The sequence below is a fragment of the Leucoraja erinacea genome, chromosome 18 (assembly GCF_028641065.1).
Source record: "Leucoraja erinacea ecotype New England chromosome 18, Leri_hhj_1, whole genome shotgun sequence".
Lineage (NCBI taxonomy): Eukaryota > Metazoa > Chordata > Chondrichthyes > Rajiformes > Rajidae > Leucoraja > Leucoraja erinaceus.
Genome location: NC_073394.1, coordinates 35,736,386 through 35,758,278, shown reverse-complemented (window position 1 = coordinate 35,758,278; position 21,893 = coordinate 35,736,386). Strand labels below are relative to the sequence as shown.

The following is a 21,893-nucleotide window of genomic DNA, read 5'->3' as shown; positions in this document are numbered from 1 at the left end:
CCTCCACCTTCTTTCTAACTCTACCTTTGTCCAAGGCTAACCCAATATCCCCATATCCCAACATTGCCTCTGTCTCGTTGAACTTTGTTCAATAACACTTGCAATGCACAGTGAAGGCTCATTACCTGTGCAAACCTTGTAGCTATTAGTGGCTCTATTGAGCAGGTCCCCATTTATTGACTTGGTATGAATGCAACCAATGAGACTAACTCAGGAACACATCTTGGTCGGCAAGGACAAGCAGTGCCGAAGGGCCTATTTCTATGCTTCATATGACTCTATGGTTGCCACCATCTTGAGTGATCTTTCTGGAAAGCTGACATTGCATGACTACCCCCTTCCCAAACCTGGGAGCCTGAGGTTAATACTCAAAATGGCCCCATCTCCAACAGAAGTCAGCTCAGACTTCCGATCTATCCAAATTGTGTAAGGATGGAAAAAACAATGTTAATCAGGATCCGAACCATGTCAGAGAACGAAGACAGGGATAACGTGTGCCAAGCACACAACAGTGCAGAGGCAGCAGCATGTACTGGGCAGCACTCCCTCACTTCACCTGCTGCCCATCAGGAATGTTGGAGAATAGGGAATTGGAGTAGGAGTCGGCCATCCAGCGCTTTGAGCTCGTTCCAGCATTCAGCAAGGTAATGGATGATTTTCTACTGCAGCACAATTTCCCTCCACTATCACCAACCCCTCTATTCCATCTATATTCAGAAATGAATGAACTTGCTGACCGGTTGCATCGTGGCTTGGTTCGGCAATTTGAGCGCCCTGGAGAGGAAAAGACTACAAAAAGTAGTAAACACTGCCCAGTCCATCATCGGCTCTGACCTTCCTTCCATCGAGGGGATTTATCGCAGTCGCTGCCTCAAAAAGGCTGGCAGTATCATTAAAGGCCCACATCATCCTGGCCACACACACATCTCCCTGCTACCTTCAGGTAGAAGGTACAGGAGCCTGAAGACTGCAACAACCAGGTTCAGGAATAGCTACTTCCCCATAGCCATCAGGCTATTGAACCTGGCTCGGACAAAACTCTGATTATTAATAACCCATTATCTGTTATTTGCACTTTATCAGTTTATTTATTTTCATGTGTGTATATATTTATATTATGATATATGGACACACTGATCTGTTTTGTAGTAAATGCCTACTATGTTCTGTGTGCTGAAGCAAAGCAAGAATATCATTGTCTTATACAGGGACACATGACAATAAACTCACTTGAACTTGAACTTAATGATGGAGCGTCCACAGCCGCCTGGGTAGAGAGAGCCAAAGAGCAACTACTCTCTGTGAAGAAATGTCTCTTCATCTCAGTCCTGAGATGGCCCATCCCTTAGTCTGAGACTCTGCCCTCTATTTCTAGACTCCTTGACATTGGGTAACTCCATCCCTGCATTCAGCCTGGTGAACCGTATATGAGTTTGTAAATTTCAATGAGAATTCTGCCATTCTTCTAACTTCTTGAGCGTAGTTCCAGTCTACTCAATCTTTCCTCATGCAGGAAACCCGCCATCCCTAGAACAATTTAGTGATTATTTGCTGCACTCCCACAGCAGCATAGAGAAAGGAAACCTATTATGCACAATACTGAGGCCATTAGATTATTCCTGTACTTAACTCCATTTTTGTAAAGATGGCCAACATGCCAATTAACATCCGTCACCTACTGCACCTGCATGTTGGCTGGCAGTGACTTGGGTAGAAAACCTCGATCCCTTTGAATATCAACACCACCCAATCTTTCACCGTTTTCCTGAATAGTTTGCATTTCTGTTTTGTGCATCAAAATGCATCAGCTCCTACACCACTACATCTTTCACAATCCCACTTGGTTTAGTTTGGTCAGCAAAATTAGAAACATGATATTTAATCCCCAGCCAAATTATTGATTAAAAAATTGTATTTGGTGCCCAAGCATTTATCCCCACGAGTCGCTGCCTGGTAACCTGAGGAGGATTATTTATTCCCTTTCATTGTTTCCTTTTTATAACCAATTCTCAATTTCTTTAAGTACAGTACCCACCATTCCATGTATTGGTCATTTCTCTGTGAAATCCTCCACAGATCCAAATACACCACCACTGATTCCCCTTTATTGAATTCATTAGACACAGCTTGAAAAGACATTAATGCAGTTTCTGCTCAATCCTATTGTCCTTTAGATCTGTAATTATTTCTACCACTGGTGTAAGGCTAACAGGTCAAGAGTTCTCTGTGTTTTCTCTTTGCCTCCTCTCTTAAATAATGCTCCCCTCCAAATCATAGGAAGTTTTCCAAAATCTATATATTTTGGAAAATTATAGCAGGACACTCACTATCTGGAAAGTGGGCCAAGGAATGCAAGTTGAACAGTGTAAAGTATTACATTTTGGGAAGTTAAACCATGACAGTACTTACACAGTGTGTGGGAGGGCCCTGGAGGTTGTTGTGGAACAGGGAGACCTAGGGATAAAAGTACATAATTATTCACACTTGCCTTCATCGGTCATCAATTCAATTCAATTAAATATTTATTCCATGTCATTTGAACCTCAGTGAGGCTCAAACGAAACTCCGTTTCTACAGCCACACAAACAAAACAATTCCTACAAGACACACAAATAACTCAATTCACACAAACATCTATCACAGTGAATCTCCTCCTCACTGTGACGGAAGGCAAAGCCTTTTCTCTCCCCTGCACCATTTATCTCCCGATGTTGAAGCTCCAGGCCGGCGATGGTAAGTCCCATGGCCATTCAAGGCTGCGCCGGGCGATGTACAGCCCCGCTCTAGGTCCAAATGTCACAAAGTTGGAGCCCCCGGCGGGCGCTGGAATGTCCCACGGCCATTAAAGCCGCGCCGGGCGATGTACGGCCCCGCACTGGGCCGTTCCAACCCCGCGACGCGGGCTGCAGAAGTTGCGTTGCAGGAGCTCCAAAAATGGTGTTGAGTACAAGCGTTGGATGTCACGTTAAACTGTACAAGACATTGGTGAGACTGCACTTGGAATATTATGTGCAGTTCTCATCATCTATCCATAGGAAGAATGTTATTAAGCTAGAGAGTGTGCAGAAGAGACTCAAAAGGGTACTGCCAGGACTGGGTGGCTTGCGTTACAGAGAAACTAAATAGGCTGGTGATGTTTTCCCTAGAGCGTAGGAGGCTGTGGTGACCTAATAAAATTAGATTCGGTAGATGGTCAACGTAGAAGAATCCGAAACTAGGTTTAAGGTAAAAGGGGAAAAGATTTTAATGGATTTAGGAGGCTGATTGTGAAAAGAGATGGCAGAGTAGGTAGTGGAGGCAACTATAATGTTTAAAAGACATTTGGACAGATAAATGGATAGGAAAGAGTTAGAGCACAGGCATGGGGTCAGGGTCATGCAATGGGTCAGGCACAGGAAAATGGGACTAGGTCAGGTAGGCACTTTGGTCAGAAACTGGACCTGAAGCAAAGGGTCTGTCTCCATGCCATGTAATTCTATCTTCTCCGACACCTCTCTGGAAACTCTGGGATGTGGATCATTGAGATCATTGTTTTTTGTTTTCCTGGCTGCTCCAATATTATCTTTTTGTAACTAAATCTTATTTCTTTCACCTGCTTTTTCTTGATAGACTCTTCACCCTCTGATATTTCTGCCAAGTTTTCTGTGCCTTCTTTCAATGTATTTGCTTTTGCTACCATTTCCTTATCTGCAATTACAAACCCTCTTGTGTCACCAGTACGCTCACCTGAAAAATAGCAGACCCTATTCTGCTGAACAGCTGCAACCACAGCTAGGGGTGACCGACTCAGAGAAACATTTAGTCCACAAGGCAAGACACTGTGCATTCTAGTGACCAAGCTAGATGGTCCCAGATTGTTGGCATTCAGTATTGTCAGTCAGTGCAAGGGGCTGGTGAGGAAGTGTCATTCATGGAGTGCAACTAAGTTGCATCCACAGTGATATGACAGCAAGCACTTCTACCAGCTGCCTCTTGGCTACGTCCATGCGGAATGAGCACATAATGTTCAAGTTGGAATTTAAAGAAAAAACAGATGTCTGCTATCAGGAAATCTCACAAGATTTCTCTAACTTCTACAGGTGCACAGTAGAGAGCATGCTGACCGGTTGCATCATGACTTGTTTCGGAAACTTGAGCGCCCTGGAGCGGAAAAGACTACAAGAAGTAGTAAACACTGCCCAATTCATCATCGGTTCTGACGTCCCGTCGATCGAGGGGATCTATCACTGTCGCTGCCTCAAAAAGGTTGGCAGCATCATCAAGGACCCACACCATCCGGGCCATACACTCATCTCCCCACTACCTTCAGGTGGAAGGTACAGGAGCCTGATGACTGCAACGACCAGGTTCAGGAATAGCTACTTCCCCACAGCCAACTGGCTATTAAACTCGGCTCCGACAAACTCTGAACATTAATAGCCCATAATCAGTTTATTTATTCACGTGTGTATATATTTATACAATGGTATATGGACACACTGATCTGTTCTGTATTCGTGCCTACTATGTTCTGGTGTGCAAAGCAAAGCAAGAATTTAATTGTCCTATCAGGGACACATGACAATAAACTCTCTTGAACTCTTAAACTCTTGAAAAACAATTGTTAAAGGGATGAGTCATCAAACTCGTTATACTTTCCCACCATGTATTGTGATGGCTAGTAATGGGGAGGGGGGGGAGGGGTTGGGGAAGAGGCCAATGGTGGGAAGGTAACGAGGGTGCTGGTTAATTTAGTTTATTATTGTCAGAGAAGACTACACATGCATACAATAAAGCTGTCCACAGTGTTTAGTCAAAGGATAAATAGTACAACATTTAGTGCAAGATACATCATTGAAGTCCGATAAAGTCCAATTGAAGATAGTTCAAAGGTCTCCAATGAGGCAGGTCAGGGCCGCATTCTAGCTGGTAAGGGCCTGATAATCAATGGATAGAAACCGTCCCTGAATCTATAGGTATGCATTTTCAAACTAAGGTCAGATTAGTTTAGTTCATTGTCACGAGTACCAAGGTACAGTGAGAAGCTTTTCTTTTCAGTGTTTATATTGAAAACACTGTGTAAATGTGGTGTGTGCATTGTACATGTGAATGTGTGTGTGCATGCTGCTCAGGTCAGACATCCACCTGAACCACAGGCCGAGGCCTGGAGGCCGTTCAGAATCACAGTGGATATTAAGGAGCAGCTTACACATTGCAACTGTTTCCTCCCATGCAGATGGATCAAAGCCCCCTCCTCTCCCAGGCAGGCTGTACAACCCCAAGCTGCATTTCTCTCACACACGCATCCCTCACCACAAGCCCTGTCACATTGCATGCAGGTTCCTGCTAACCTGCCAGAACACTGACTAATCCCAGAGTCACTCTCCCTCCAGCTCACCTCAAACCACCACATGGTGCATTCCTCCCCGACCTCAAAGCAGGTGGCTGACCATTGAGCCCTGGCTTCTATTGCTCTTTTATTCCTCTCTAAAACCTCCATCCCTTTAACCTAAGGCTAAATAACACCAAACCTGCCCATGTGGCTCTTGTTGCTGCCCTCGGTGAAATACAAGCCATCTGGCCACTTGACCAGAACTGGCTGCATTGCCCCGGTAACGTAAAGCCGTCTTTCCTGTTCCCTCTGTTCAAGCGCACACACGCACGCACCTCTTGTTTCTATCCTCACCGGCACTGGACACAGCGAGTGATCTGGAGACCAATCCCTTTGGGGTCCTGCTTCTTAATCTTATTCCCAACTCTTTCAAATCCACCTGTGAGCCCTCATCCCATTTTCCACAGATGTTGTTGGTACTGTCACGCACCATGACCTCTGGCTGTTCACCTCTCCACGTCACATGTTTCTGAATCCCCTATAACAATGAACTCCTCAAGAACTACAGGGGAACCTCTGCCCCCTCGATATTCAAGCTCAAGGCAATGAAAAGTTTAAAGGCTGCTAGTGCTGTAAAATGAAAAGTGAGAATGCTGGGAACACTCAGCACTCAGGCAGTAGCTGTGGAAAGAGGAAGAGAGTTTCTGGTTGAAGACCCTTCATTCTGATGACTACGAATTGACGAGGAAGAAGCCCCCAGAGGCTTCTTGACCACCTGCCTACTCCTTCTTGTCTGCTGGCAGCGTTCATTCCCCTCTGCTTGCAAATTCTTGACCACTTCCTGAAACTACCACAGAATTCTCAGCATGACAGATGGTCCAGAGTGGTGTCAGCTGTTGCTCATGTACCAAACCCCAGCTCCTCCAGCAGACATTGAGCAAGATAGACACAAAATTCTGGAGTAGCTCAGCAGGTAAGGCAGCATCTCTGGAGAAAAAGGATGGGTGACATTTCAGGTCCGGACACACACTCACACACAGTCTACTGGACTATTGTGGGCACATCTCAGGAAATCAATGAAAAGATATCAAGGAGAGGATGTGAAAGAGATTTACCAACATCATGTGGTCAAGGAAAGAGCGTTCGCGTTGCGGCCCTGTTTCCGCCAATCTTTCTCCCACCACACACAAGAATCACAAGAAGCACAAGACAGACATCATTGTACTCAGATGTCGAGAAGTGTGTTCAGCTCTGGCTGAACAACTTCTAATCTTGTGTGTGGACTCGATAAGAAAAAGACCAACATCATTCCAGGGATAATGGACTTTAGTTAAATTGATAACTTGGGGAATCTGTATTCTTTTTGGAGGGGAGAGTGCAGGGGATTTGATAGAGGTAACTAGTCGGCAGACAGAAAGTGTTCTTATTGATGGAGTATTAGGGGGAGATAAAAGGAAGGTTAATGTCAGAAAAACCTAAGGTTTTCACACATACATAAGAGATTGCAGATGCTGGAATCTTAAGCAAAAAAACAAATTGCTGGAAGAATCCATGGGTCAGGCAAATTCTGTGAAGACAAATAGACAGACGATTTTTCGGGTTGGGATCCTTCGACAAACTCATTGCAGGTTTCTCGATGTCTGAAGAATGTCCTGACCCAAAATTTAATCTGCTCATTTCTCTCCACAGATGCTGCCTGACATGCTGAGTTCCTCCAACACTTGTGTACCCTGACTGATGAAGGCAAATCTACCCAAAAGCCTTCTTTACCACCCTATCTACCTGTGACATCATTTTCAGGGAAGTGTGACCTATGCTCCTAATCCCTCAACTCATCAACACTCCCCAGGGCCATACCATTCACTGTGAAGGCCTTATCCTGGTTAGTCTTCCCAAAATGCAAAACCTCCCAATTACCTGAATTAAACTCAATTAGTCATTCTTCAGCCCACTTGCCCAGCTGATCAAATTCCTGCTGTAATATTTGATAACCAACTTTGCTATCTACGATACCACTTACTTTAGTGTCATCTGCAAACCTACTAATCATGCTTACACACTCTCATCTAAATCATTGATATGCGACACAAACAGCAATGAGCCCCGCAGCAATCCCTGAGGCACACCACTCACCACAGGCCTCCAGTCCAAAAAACACCTCCCACCACGATCCTCTGTTTCCTTCCATGAAGCTAATTTTGTATCCAAGCAGCGACCTCTCCCTGGATGGAATTGAGTTGAAAGGTGGGACAGGCTTGAGGGACATGGTGGCTGCTGCTGCTCCTATTTCTGGAGTTTCTCTGGAAGAACACACACCTTACTTGTGCCTCATCCCAACCACTAAAACAATTCAATTACACCTGATAGTGGTAAATTATTCCAATGTAGCACCACTTAAACCATATTGTTTCCCCCCACATTTGACCCCAGATTAACTAGTATACTTCCTTTTCATGCGGGGTGTGAAAGAGTAAGAACCATGACAAAACAATCCAGAAACACCAAAACACTAAATACCTTAAAATGCATCAGGATTTATCCTGTAAGTAACTAGGCATTTAGTAATGTCATTGGTAGAGTAGGCATCCACAGAAAGCTTAAAAATACATATCAACCAGAAAACAAGAGAAACAAAAAATATATTTGGGGCTTTGATCAGAATTATCGCATGGGATATGGTACAAACAATGAATTTCACCCACAACTTCAAACACTATTTAATTTCAAAAGTTAAACAGTAAATTTCACACAAATTCATACATAGTCAAGAACGTTATTAATTTGTATTAACAATCCATGCAGTTTGAACACTTCACGTACTATACATGTGTGTTTGCTTGTGTACGTATGCATCTGAGTTTGTGCGTGTGTGTGTCCTTGGGTGAATGTGTGTTAATGGTTTGGAAACACCTCCATCCAATTTGGTAAGAAATTGCAGAGTTGTGGACGTAGCCCAGACCATCACGCAAACCAACTTCCCTTCTATTGACTCCATCCTCCTTCTATTGAATTCATGTTGCCTTGGTAATACCAACAGCATAATCAAGCACCAGTCTCACCCCCACTTCTCCCTTCTCCCATCAGGTAAAAGGTAGTTTTAAAATGCATACCTCTAAATTCAGGTAACAATTTCTTCCCAGCTGTTATCAGAGAACTGAATGGTCCACCTATCAGCTAGTGGGCAGTCCTGGCCTCCTATCTACCTCATTGGAGACCTTTGAACTATCCTTAATCAGACATTATCATACTTTATCTTGCACTAAATGTTGTGCCCTTTATCCTTCATCCGTGCATTGCAAACGGCTTGATTGCAATCATGTATAGTCTTTTTGACTGGATAGCACGCAAATAAAAGCTTTTCACTGTACCTCGGTACACATGACAATAATAAACTAAACTATTGTGTGTGTGTGCATGTGCGTGTCTGTACATATCTGTGTGTGTATGTGCGTGTCCCTCTTGTCTGTATGACGTTGCCTGCCAGTTGTGCTCATGTGGTCAATGGCGATCACAGTGTGGATCCTCCCCTTTCCGATAACGTGCATTTTCTTTATGAGTTGTCACCTGTGACACCGCAGTGAGGAAGTAACATTCCAGCCGTGACTCACTGAGAAGACCACGCTTCACGGTCAAAGTCATAGAGAGGCAGAGCACGGAAACAAGTCCTTGGGCCGATCAAGGTATTGTACAGCCCATTTACACTATTCCCACATTAATGCTGCATTCTCATCAACTTACCAATCTTGTATTCACCTACAAGCTAAGGACAATTTACGCGGCCAATTAACCTACCGAACTGCAGGGCTTTGAGATGCAAGAAGAAATCGAGCACAGTAGGCAAACGCATACTGTCACAGGTAGAACATGCAAACTCTACATAGAGAGCACCCGAGGTCAGGATTGAAGCCAAACCATTGGAGCTGTGAGGCAGCAACTCAACTAACAATAAAACTTTCCCATCCTGAAATAAGTGCCTGAAAAAAATCATTCCATTCTTCCAGACACTGGCACTAATTCCGAAACTGTGGTATCAGATGAGCTTGTAACCTGCTGGAAGGCAGACTGCAGTGCAGACATCACACCTAGAAACCTACACCAAGAAACCTACACCAAGATATGAATCATGCGCTGACATAGTCTGCTCCTGGCTGGTGGAGAGCTGGGGCAATCTGTGAGCGAGCAAGGCTTTGGTGCAGTAGGCTGAGGTGCCTTTGCTGCATTGAGACACCGTGTGTTTCAGAAGAAGCTGAGACCTCCGCCATCATTTGCTAGACTGTGGCCTGGCTCTGCAGTTTTCGGCCTAGAGGTGTTGAAAAGAAGTGTGCTCCTCCAGAAGAAATCAAGCAAATGTATAATATAAAATGGGAGTCAAAATCAATCAGATACCTAGGGGTACATATAACAAAACATATATCAATGTTGTATGGGGCCAATTATAATCACATCAACCAAAACATAAGAAAGGATATCAAAAGATGGTCCACCTACCCAATGGATTTTAGTAGTAAGATAAATGTGGTGAAAATGAATATTTTGCCAAGGCTATTGTACTTATTTCAATCTCTGCCAATAGAGATAGCATTAAAACAATTCACGGAATGGGATAAATTAATATCTAGATCTATTTGGGGAGGAAAGAAGGCCAGAGTTCGATACACTACACTCCAGTTGCCAAAGGATAAAGGTGGAATGGCACCTCCAAATTTTAGGATATATTTCTATGCAGCCCAATTTCGACCATTAATTAATTGGTGTGAGGACAGCTATATAGCTAGGTGGAAAGAGATTGAGACATATATCCCTGACTTCCACATCCAAACACTCTTGGAAGAAAAAGCACTTCCTGGACATTTCAGGAGTATAATCGATCCAATAATGATATTTACTTTAGAAACCTGGTTCACTCTTACCAGACAACTTAAACTGAATAAACGACAAAAAGTTTTAAGATGGATAGCTTTGGATAATTAATTTAAACCAGGGATGTATGACTCAACATTTAAAGAGTGGATGAAGAAAGGAATGAACTGTTTCTGAAATTGGAGACTAAGATGTTTTCAAGATTTGAAGGATAGATTTGCACTTCGGAACTAAGACTTGTTTAGATACCTCCAACTGAGAGATTACTACAATAAAAAAGTAAAAAGGGAGGCATGAGAAGAAATAATCCAGTGATAGAAGTGATAGTTAATGCGCATCATCAAAACCCATTAAGGATTATTTCTAAACTTTATCATAGTTTAATGGAATGTCAAGCTAAAACGACATTTTATGTAAAATTTAAGTGGGAAAAGGAATTGAACATCACAATCTCAGAAGAAGAATGGCATCATATGTGTGTAACAATAAAGACATCCACTAATTCACAAAAATGGAGAGAGTAGTTGCTCTACTCAACAACCAAAAATCTGTAGCCTCCCTTTGATCTGGTATTTTGTTGGTTCACATGCTTGATCAATGGTGTTTTATCATTAATGTTTTATTATTATTAATGTTTACTGTTTTCCGAGTCATTCGTAACTGTCACTGTATGTCATGTTGTTACTTGTGGGTGGAGCACCAAGGCAAATTCCTTGTATGTGAATACTTGGCCAATAAATTTACTTACTTACTTAATTTAATTGGAAATTTTTGATTTGTTTCTTCATTACGCCTAACATAAAAAGCAAGCAAATTCTAAGGCAGCAAACATGCTGGAGGCAAAGTGGCGAAACAGACGCAAATCATGTACATATCTTCTGGAGTCGCCCAAAAATAGAACCATTTGGGGTCAGAGTGAATTCAGAATTAAACGAGGTATTAGGATATATAGTCTCCAAGAAGTGTTCCATTTTATACCTGGGTAACATAAATACAGTGGTGCTGAAGGAAGATCATTACTTGGTTAAAATCCTACTTACAGCTGGCAGAAAGGCCATTACAAGAAACTGGCTTGCAGCGGACACACCCAGACTTAGACAATGGTTAGACTTAGTACAGGAAATATTTGTCATGGAGAAAATGACGTATTCTCTAAGAGTGAAAGAAGACGAGTTTAACAGAAAATGGGGGAAATGGATTAGGTATAGAAATAAAGACATCAACACTGTATAATTTTATTGACAATAATGTAAGTTATTGGAAAATGTTTTAATAAGAAAATAGTTCTGTATGCTGCATCATTAATTGTAAATTGAATGCCCCCGCTGCACTGTTGTACGTTTCATTGCATTGTTGTATGTTTCGTTGTTATATTTGTGTTTTATTTGTGTATGCATGAAAGCAATAAAGAATAAGTGAAAAAAAAAAGAAAAGAAGTGTGTATGTACGAGGCAAGTTTTTTACAGAGAAGGCTATGCCTCTAGTCCTTGACATTTCCATGATGGGGAAAAAAGGTTGACTGCCTGACTGTCTATCCTATTTTTAAAATCTCATAATTTTATGTACTTTTGTCAAGTCTCCCCTCATTCTCCGAAAAAAAACCCTCTCTTTATTGCTAATACCTTCTAATCCAGACAGCATTCTGGTAAACCTCTTCCACATTTACATTTATGTCCAACTCTTGTCCATCCTAAAGTATACTCAGCATCACCTGAATCCATTACAGTCACACAGCAGTGAAACAGGTTCCTCATTCTCCTGTGTGCACCACAAACCATACGGGTGCCTGGAACGCACTGCGAGGGGTGATGGTGAAGGAAGATACTTTAGTGCCATCTGAGAGGCTTTTGGACAGGCACATGAATATGCAGAGATATGGATCACATACAGGAGATTAGTTTAACTTGGCATCAGGTTCGGCAAAGACATTATGAGAGGATGTCGGCTACCCAACAATGGAGAATTCAAAGTTTACACCATCAGCTTGTGGACCACCCAGGCGAACTATGAGATGCTGTTCGTTAACTTTGTGTTTGGCCTCACTGGTCAGGTAGAGCTACGCAGTGTCATGGAGTCTCCAGGTTGCAGGCAGTGGTTGAGAAGCTCTGTGGGCTGCAGGTCAAGAGAACAAGAGGGTGAGGGAGGTAGTGTCCAGCTGGATGTGGATTTCCATTCTCGGCCCGTTTTACAGCTATGTCAACAAGTTGAGTTATTGACACATGCACAAGTACCTAGCATAGGGGCAATGAAAATCTTACTAGCAGCAGCAACAACAGCACATAAACTCTGACAAAATATCAAACTTAAATAATACATAAATTATAAGTAAATTCGGCCACACAGTAATAAGAAAGAGACTGCAAAAAACAAAGAAAAAAGATATTAGTACAAAACGCTATTAGAAAAGACAAGTCGATTGTATTGTATGTGCTGGTCTGAAGTGTTCCATTGCCGAAGTAAGATTAAGATTGTGCAGGTCAGTTCAAGAACCGAATGCTTGTAGGAAAGTAGCCATCAGAGTATGGGCAGCTACACAGAGGGAATCTGACGAGGAGTGTGACTGAGAGGAGAGGCAAAGAGCTGAACACGAGACCTTCCTGGAAGGAGGGGAGATGGCATTTGGTCCAACACTAGAAGTACTAACCCGAGCCAGTGGAGTAGTCCAAATGACCTGGCTGTAAAGTCATGGACTATACAACATGGAAACAGGCCCATCAGACCAACCCATCCCTGCTGACCAAGTTGTCTACCCGAGCTAGTCCCCTTTGCCTGCTTTCATCCCATATTCCTCTAAATCGTATCCACGAACCTGTCTAAATGCTTTTTAAAATGTGTTCCTACTTCTACCACTTCCCCTCAGTCTCTGACACTCCAGGGAAAACAAGCCAAGTTTGTCCAACCTCTCCTTATAGCTAATATCTTCTAATCCAGACACCATTCTGGTAAGCCTCTTGTACAATTACATTTTTGTCCAACCCTTGTCCACCCTAAGTAAGCTCAGCATCATCTGAATCCATTCTCACGAGGAAATCATAGTCACGCAGCATAGAAACAGGTTCCACATCCTCCTGAATATGCACCAACCATCAACCACCAACACCAACTCTACCCAAATCCGTTTTACCCTCCCCAAATTGCCATCAATGTCCCCCAGATTCTACCACCCACCTACACACTAGGAGAAATGGACAGAGGCAAATTAGCTCATACACCTTTGGGATGTTTGAGGAATCGGGAGCACCCAGAGCAAGCCAACAGGGTCATAGTGAAAACTCTACAGACAATATTTGAGGTCAGGATGGGATCTGGGTGTCCATAGTTGTGTGGCAGCAGCTGTACCTGCCGCGCCACCATGGTCTTTTCTGTTGCTACGGTGGGTGAGGAAGCTGCAGCCAATCACCAGTTGACCGTCATGCAGGGCGTTACTTGTATGATCGGGCCCCAGAAGCTGCGCGTGTGACCCGACACTTTTCCCTCCCATCTCTACCACACCAGAAACAGGAGGCCAGAGACTCCGCTCACCCTCCCCACCAGTCACGCTCACGCCAGGGGCTTTGCAGACTCAAGAGAAAGCAACGTCCAGTTTTATTTCTGGCTCTGTGCTCTCAGAGTAGCTCATAAAAAGCCCAACTATAATTCCAAAGAAAGCAGAAGTTTGTCTAAAAATATGAAGATGAGGTGGCTTTTACCAGAATTATGCCTGGATCACAGGATATTAGCTACAAGGACAGACTTGGACTGTTATCTCTGGATTGCGGGGTAGAAGCATATACAATTATGAGGCATAGATAGGATAGTCATTCAGAACATTGTTCCAATAATGGAAAAATCAAATATTAGAAGAAATAGCTTTGTGAGGGGGGCAATTTTACTTCGGAGTCACGTTAGTGATTCCGTGAAGAGCCCGCTCAGCACGCATGCGCGGCATTACGTTCAGCAGAGCAACAGCGGCAGGCGGGAGTCAGGCGCTCCCGCTACGGAGGTGAAAGAACGGACCGTCAGGTAAGCTGAGGTCGGGTTTTTCTTTCACAGGGAGCCTTCTGCTTTCAGGCAGAGAAGAAAGGCTCTAGAACAAACCTGTCCCCCGCTCGACTCCACGGAGGAGCGTTCCATCTGGGGGGGGGGGGGGGGGGGGCAGCAACAGAACAAACCTGGCGCTCCGCTATTCCCCGACTCATCGGGAGGAGCGGTCTCTCCAACCGGGGGGGGGGGGGGGCAGCAACAGAACAAACCTGTCCCCCGCTCGACTCCACGGAGGAGCGTTCCATCTCGCGGGGGCAGCAACAAGGCGGTAGGACTGCTTACCCGGCGCTCCGCTATCCCGACACCGTGCCGAGCCCAGCCCGCTAGCGCCTGAGCAGCGGGCTGGAAGTAAAGCCACGGAAGAGGCGTCCGGCCGGTGGCTCCGACTTGTCGGACGGGGACGTCTCTCCACCCGCACGGGGAGGGGAGACAGCCGCCTGAGCCGCATGGAGCAGCTCTTGGAGCAGGAGCTCCAGCGAGACGCGCTTCGTGAGGGGCGCTCTCGCAGGGGGAGTTCAGGCACTCCCTCCACAGTGCCTTGTGCACTGTCCATTGCTTCCTCCTTACCCGAGGGTAGATTTGGTGACCAGGACTGGGCTGGTCAAGAACAGGGGACAATGGCTGAAGATCTCGGGAGTATGCAAGGGGTGCAGGAACAGGAAGAGCTGCTAGGTATGGTGGACAGCTACGTGGCAACCCCACGTGCAGGAGGCCGTTAAAAGCCTGACGTCAGCCATCACATCGTTTTCCTCCTTCCGTGGACAAATACGGAGATGACCACAATCTTCGTAAACAAATCATAAGATCTGCCATAAAAATCCTACATTTGCGGGGTTGTGCATACCCCAGCCACTGAGCCAGACCCACTGCTCTTTGGCAAAAACATCACAAAGCATATGAAGGACATGAAAGAGGTTTTACAAAACTTCGGTCTCATGAGGGCAGGGCCAGGACGAGCAAACTATAAACAATAATTCCTACGCAGCAGCACCCCATCGCGTCCATCAGTCAACGTCTACTGAGACATATGGGACTGATGAAAGCTTGGGGTCTGCATTCTATCACCGAAGGTCTTCTTTAGACCAGGGTCCAGAGCAGACCCCATGGAAAATGTGCCACCCCCCAACGTCACCACCACGTCAGACGACGTGCAACACTCGTTGGACCAGCAGGAAACAGAAGATACCCATAACCATGGAGGTAGGTGGGTCTGGTTCCTACCAGTATATAGAGTAATACTAACACATGGGAGTCTATCATGAGTGATCAGTATATACTCAATGGCATTAGTGGATACAAATACAATTCATACTAGAAAAATTGCCACCAGGTCAACATTCACCCCAGACGGTATTTTTCCCCTCTCTGTTAAAGAAACGAGAGGGACAAGCTGAACTGGTGAGACTAATTACAAAGGGTATTATGGGAAAACCTGAACCCTTGCAATTCGTATCAAATATATTCAATAAACCCAAAAAAGATGGTGGATGTCGCATCATCATTGACTTAACTTCACTAAATATGTTTGTTAAGTATATACATTTCAAAATGGAACTGGTTGTTACTGCCAAACAACAGCTCTGGCAATATTCAGAAGACAAAAACATATTGTCATGGCATATCTTGATGATATCTTAAATGGTAGGCAAGACCATGAAATTGACTATGTTAGCTGTATCAGCTACAAAACAGTTATTCGAAACCCTGGGATTGTCTTACATCCAGATAAATCTCAGTTGAAGCCATCCTCTATCATGGACTACTTGGGCTTCACAATTAATTCAGTCTACGTGACTGTAACATTGCCAAGAGACAAAATAGTTGAATTGGCACAATCATGCAACAATTTAATGGTCAACAAACTACCAACTACTCGACAAGTAACAGAGTAATTGGGAAAATGGTAGCAGCATTTCCGGCTACATAATTCGGACCTTTGCACCAAAAACAACATACAGGTCATTATGATCATGTCATGAAGTTACCCACTGAAGCAATATCAGAACTGCTGTGGTGGGCAAAAAACGTTTGGCATAGTTTCAGCCTATTATCATCACTAACCCTACGTCAGTTATCAAACCAGACGCCAGTGCTCAAGGCTGGGGAGCAACTAACTCTATATCCAGCACAAGTAGTAGATGGACTAACCCAGAGTCATCGTTACCACTTACACTGGGCATTAATTATCTAGAGATGTTGGGTGAAATAATAACTGTTACACGGTTTGAAATCACAGAGCTTTGAAATCTTCACGGAATCACTCACGTGACTCCGAAGTAAAATAGTAAGATTAAACGAGAACTTACCAGTTTGAAGTTTGATCTGTATTTTAAGAGGAGTTACGATGAGGGATTACGTGCCCTCCGCTCCCACCCTCAATAATATGGATCAAACTGATAAACGGATGTCTCCTTGTCTTTACTATGTTTACTTCAATAACTGTGTCTATCTCTGGTTCCACACCGCTGCTTTGAAGTATGCCGCGCATGCGTGCTGAGCGGGCTCTTCACGTAACCCCTCATCGTAACTCCTCGTAAAATACAGATCAAACTTCAAACTGGTAAGTTCTCGTTTAACCTTACTTTTTTATTTTACATAGAGGGTGGTAAGTGCCTGGAACATGCTGCCGGGGGTGGTGATTGAGGCAGATGCAATAGCGGCATTAAAGCGATGACTGGACAGGCACATGGATCTATAGGAAAGGGAGGGAAAGGGAGTTGTAGGGGGCGCGGTCCTGTGGTATGGCTGCCCAGCCTGCAGCTGTTCGTTTTTTCACTCTTTTTAAAAATAATTAGTGAGTTTTAGTGTTTTGTTCTTGGAGTTCTAGTCTTTTTTATGTGGGGGGTGGGGTGGGGGAGGGGGAAATAATTTTTCAGGGTTCCTACCTGTTCGGAGAGGCAGCTTTTCTCCGGGCTGCACTTTCGACCCGTCCTTGCGGCCTACCAGCGGGCCTGGAGCGGCGTTTCGTGAGGGGACCGCCCAGTACCTCGGCTTCGGCGGCGGCACAGCGCTGGAGCGCTATTGTGGAGCGGGCGATGCCTTGCCCGGGTCGCTGCGCTGGGACTCCGGAATACTGAGACCGCCGAGATAATCGCGGAGCTGCGGGTCTGTGGAGCGGCCAGCTGCGGGAGGCGGCGCTGAACTGAAACATCGGGGGCCTGGGATCTCTCGATGAGATCGCCAGTGGTGGAGCTCCAACCGGCGCGGCCTTGTTGGCTTCGGAAGCCGCGGTCTCCGGTAAGGGAAGCGGCCGTTCCAGGGTTTCCATGCCGCTGAGAGGACTCTCCCGACGCCGGAGCACCATCACCCGGCGAGGACGGCCTGGAACATCGGGCCTCCTTAAAGGCAAATGTATAGGCCCAACTATGGGTGGACATGGGATGGGGACTGGACACTGTGCCTTCCCTCATAATGGGAACCATTGTGGGGGGATGTTTTTATGTTTAAATGTCTTTATTATTGTTATGTCTGTATTCTTTCTTTATGTGCTGCGTTGGCAAGAAGCATTTCACTACACCTATGTGTATGTGACCAATAAAATAACCTTTGAACCTTTGATATGATTATGTGCAAGCAGATATGGGTTGGCATTATGTTCGGCACAAGCATTGTAGACTGAAGGGCCTGTTCTTGTGCTGTACAGTTCTAGAGGAAAAGTTGGAGTGGAATGAGAGGGAGATGAAAGCAAAATTGAAACGGAATACAATGAAATAATATACGGAGGCAAGAGGGGAACTTCATGATTAAATTGGCAGGTGGAATTATGTAGTGATCCTTCAGATGTTGAGGAATCTGTGGGCTTGGTTCTGAGACATGGCTGAGCAGTGACAATCTCCTGGTGTAGCAGATTTATTCCAAGCTTCCAGGGAGCCATAAAGTATGGCAGTGAGATTGGGCTCACAGTGAGCTCACAGATATGTCCTCGGACATCAGGTCACCAGGGATGACGCCTCGAACATCAGAGAGCACCAGGTATGCCAGTGAAATCATCAGTGTGGATGGGATATTCCCACAGTGGCAGCAGTTTGTACCATCTACAGGATGGACTACAGCAACCCATCACCCATTGCAGCAATCCACAACCTCTACCGGCTAGAAGAACAAGGGCAGTAAAAGCCGAGGAACAGATCCATCTCAAAACCGCACACCAACCTGAATTCAAAACATATCATTGTCCCTTCACTGTCACTGGGTCAAATCCCACTGTTGGTATACCCATACCTCAAGGACTGCAGTGGCTCAAGAAGGTACCTCACCATCACCTCCTCAAAGTGCAACGTGGGATGAGTAATTAAATGCAGACTGTGAGTGGGGCTGGACTGGTACTGAAGTGAGTGGGACTGTAGTGGATGACACTGTACCAAGACTGTAGTGGGTGGGACTGTATCGAGGCTGTAGTGGGTGGCACTGTACTGAGACTAGAGTGGGTGACACTGTATCAATACTGTAATGGGTGGCACTGTATCAAGGCTGTAGTGGGTGGGACTGTACCGAGACTGGAGTGGGTGGGACTGTACCGAGACTGTAGGGGGTGACACTGCACCAAGGCTGTAGTGGGTGTACCAACACTGTAGTGGGTGGGACTGTATCAAGACTGTAGTGGGTGGGACTGTACTGGGGCTAGAATGGGTGGGGCTGTCTATATCTCTTTAACCCTTCGCTGTCTCCAGCTTCTCACCATGTTGAACAAACTACATTATATCCTGTTATGGTCTGTGACCCCAGATTTTCCTGCATCCCTTTACATTTGTCACAAATTTGACCAATTATTTAATCCATTGATACTTTTCACAATATCTGCATTGTTTACCATCCATATTCTTGTCCTGAGCAGGATCGGGTATACCACTTGCTATTCCAGTTTTCAGGTGGTTAACAGCTGCCATGAATATGTGGTGCCTCTGAAACATCACACTCTGCCAAATCGCAACTGAAAATTTTCCAGACCCTAAAAAAATGGGGTTTCTCAGCCTTTCGTTCCATGTACAACAATTGTTAATGGTCCCACAAAGGACTTTATCAAATATCTTCTGAAGCCACAGGTTATACTGGATAGACCTATGTTCAGAAGACCTGAAGAGGGAAGCAGGGTTGGCACAGTAGTGCAGCTTGTAGAACAGCTGCCTCATAACTACAGAAGCCCAACATCAATCCTGACTTCTGTTGGTGTTTGCTGGGAATTTGTACGTTCACCCTGTGACCGTGATGGTCTCTCCACGTGCTCATGTTTCCTCCCAGATCCTAATAGTTATTGGCAGCTGTAAATTGCCCCTAGTGTGTAGGTGAGAGGTAGAATCTGGTGGGGGAGTTAATGAGTATGTGGAGAGAATATAATACAATACAGGTGGTTGATGGTCAGTGTGGACTTGGTGAGCCAAAGGGCATGTTTCCGTGTTAGGTGAAAACATGGAAATGGAAAGAGACTATCTGAAGGCAACAATATAAACATGGAATAAGGAAAGGATTTGCCCTTAATTTAAATCCAGAGGGAATGAAATAAACATTATTTTCACTTGGTATTCGTCTTACTGCTGCTCAAGAGCTCTCTCTGCTGGTCTCTCTGTGTTTTGCAGTCAGTGCACTTGCCCTGCTGCTCTCCACCGAGCTAATCACTCGTTTCCTTTCTCTCGCTCTGTGGTGCTCTCTCATTCAATCACAAAATGGTTAGCTTAAGGAGGAAACAATTTCGGCCTATTGAGTCTGGAACAGTTCTATGTCACAGCAATCACGACAGACCCTCTCTCACACTCTCTCTCTCTCTGTCTCTCCACAGCCTGCAAATTATTCCCTGATGGGAACAGCTCCCTTTCAACTGTCACAATCCACTCAGTCTCCACTATTTCCCAGGCAGTGCCTCCAGACCCAGACAGCTCACAGTGTAAATAAATCCTTTCCATTTGTTTTTTTCACCCATCACTCACAATCCATGACTCCTAATTCCCACAAGCTCATTAACAGGAACACTTTCGACTTTGTCTATACCCTTCATGATTTTAACTGCTTCTTTCAGATCCCTCTTCACCTCTTTGATCCTGAGAAAAACTAACCCTACCTTCCCCACATAACTGAGGTTCATCAACCCTGGAACAATTTTAGTGACCCTTTGTATTTACATCATCTATAGGCACAAGTGCAGTTCCTGAAGACTGGCTAATGTTGTGCAGATATTGAGGAAGGGCAACAAAGACAAGTTGGAGATCTACAGGCTGTGAACCTGACATCAATGTTGGAAAAGTTGATGGAGATTACTCTTAGGGACAGGATCTACCAGTATTTTGATAGGCACACACTAATTATGGTTAATTGGCATTTTTGTGTGTGGGAAATCATGTCTCACGAATCTGATAGTTTTTAGAAGAGATCACGTAGAGGATTGATGAAAGCAGGTCAGTGGACATTGTCTATATAAACTTAAAGCCTTTGACAAGGTTCCACATGGTGGTCTAGACTGGAAGGTGAGATTACAAGGAATCCATGGTGAATTAGCCAGTTGGATTCAAAATTGGTTTGAAGGAAGGAGTTAAAGCAGGGTTGTTGTTCTGAGTGGAGGCCTCTGAGCAGTGGTGTGCTGTAGGGGTTGGTGCTGTTGTTTGTTATCTACATTAACTATTTGGATAACAATGCAGTTGATACCCAAAAATGGTGAGGAAGGATATCTAAGTTTAGAAATCAGAGATCAGTTGGAAAGGTGGGTCAAAGAGTGGCAAAGAGAATTTAACTATGATACACCAGGGGTGCCAGGGAGATGGCAGCCCTGCCGCAGTCTGTTCATCTTTTCACTGTTTTTGTTATTTTTTAGTTTGGTTAAAGTTTTGTTTTAATGTTCTTCTGTTTATTTTATGTGGGGGGAGGGGGGAGGGAATCGGGGGAATCTTTTTTTCAAGTTCTTTCCCGGAGATGTGATCAATTTTCGGATCACATTCTCCGGGCTCTGCGGCCTAACATCGATGGAGCTGGAAGCCTCCTCGGACTGCCTTTGAGCCCTATTGTGGGGCGCGGACTTAACATCGGAGCTGATCCCTTGCCTGGGATCGCTCCCACCGCGACCACTGCAGAATCAACATCAAGAGCTCGCAGTCTCGGGTGAGGCCGAGTCAGGAGCTCCAACATCACGGAAGGTTCACCAGCCCCGATGCGAGGTTCGATCCCCCGGCGTGGAGGAGCTGACATCCCCCCCGATGCAGGAGCAGATCGCCTCGACATGGAGGGGCCGAATGCCACCGGCTATGGGAGTTATGATTAACTTATGTTCCAGAATTGTTTTCAGAATTTCCCCTGCATCTCCGCAGCTGCAATGATATCACTAACCACACAATCTGTGCTTAAGCAATACAGCAACCTCTGACTTCCATTGTTTCATTCGTATACAAACAGAGATAGCAAAGTTTTGGAAGAATGAAGATTACTCATTAATAATTGTGATACAATCTGTTTCTGCTCGAGGATCCACATACACTCTCTCTGCAGACTGAGTACTGGAGATGGTTTGACTGTGGCCTGGAATGGTCTCCCTCAAGGTGGCCAGCCCCAGTTTCAAGGGTGCTCAACCTGATCACTGACTGAAAGCCACCACTGGTCCTCTGGGCTACTCTATGCTCACATATCGGAAGGATACTGGACAAGCTCAGCCAAGCAGCCAGGTGATCCAGTAGCCATTTTATAACTAAGCATCTGTCAACCACTAGAAATATTGAGAAGG

At 44.9% G+C, this 21,893-nt stretch overlaps 1 long non-coding RNA gene across 2 annotated transcripts in view; it reads right to left on the bottom strand.

Annotated features, from left to right (window-relative positions):
• Positions 1–2,409: 2,409 nt before the first annotated feature.
• LOC129705928 (uncharacterized) overlaps positions 2,410–21,893 on the bottom strand; it is a 30,716-nt gene continuing 11,232 nt past the window's right edge. The window contains exon 3 of one of the 2 annotated variants that reach the window (XR_008724980.1): positions 2,410–2,454. This is a non-coding gene — a long non-coding RNA (uncharacterized LOC129705928). Of the gene's footprint in view, positions 2,455–8,082; positions 12,284–21,893 lie in introns of those variants that run through there. The other variant, XR_008724979.1, reaches the window with a different exon arrangement.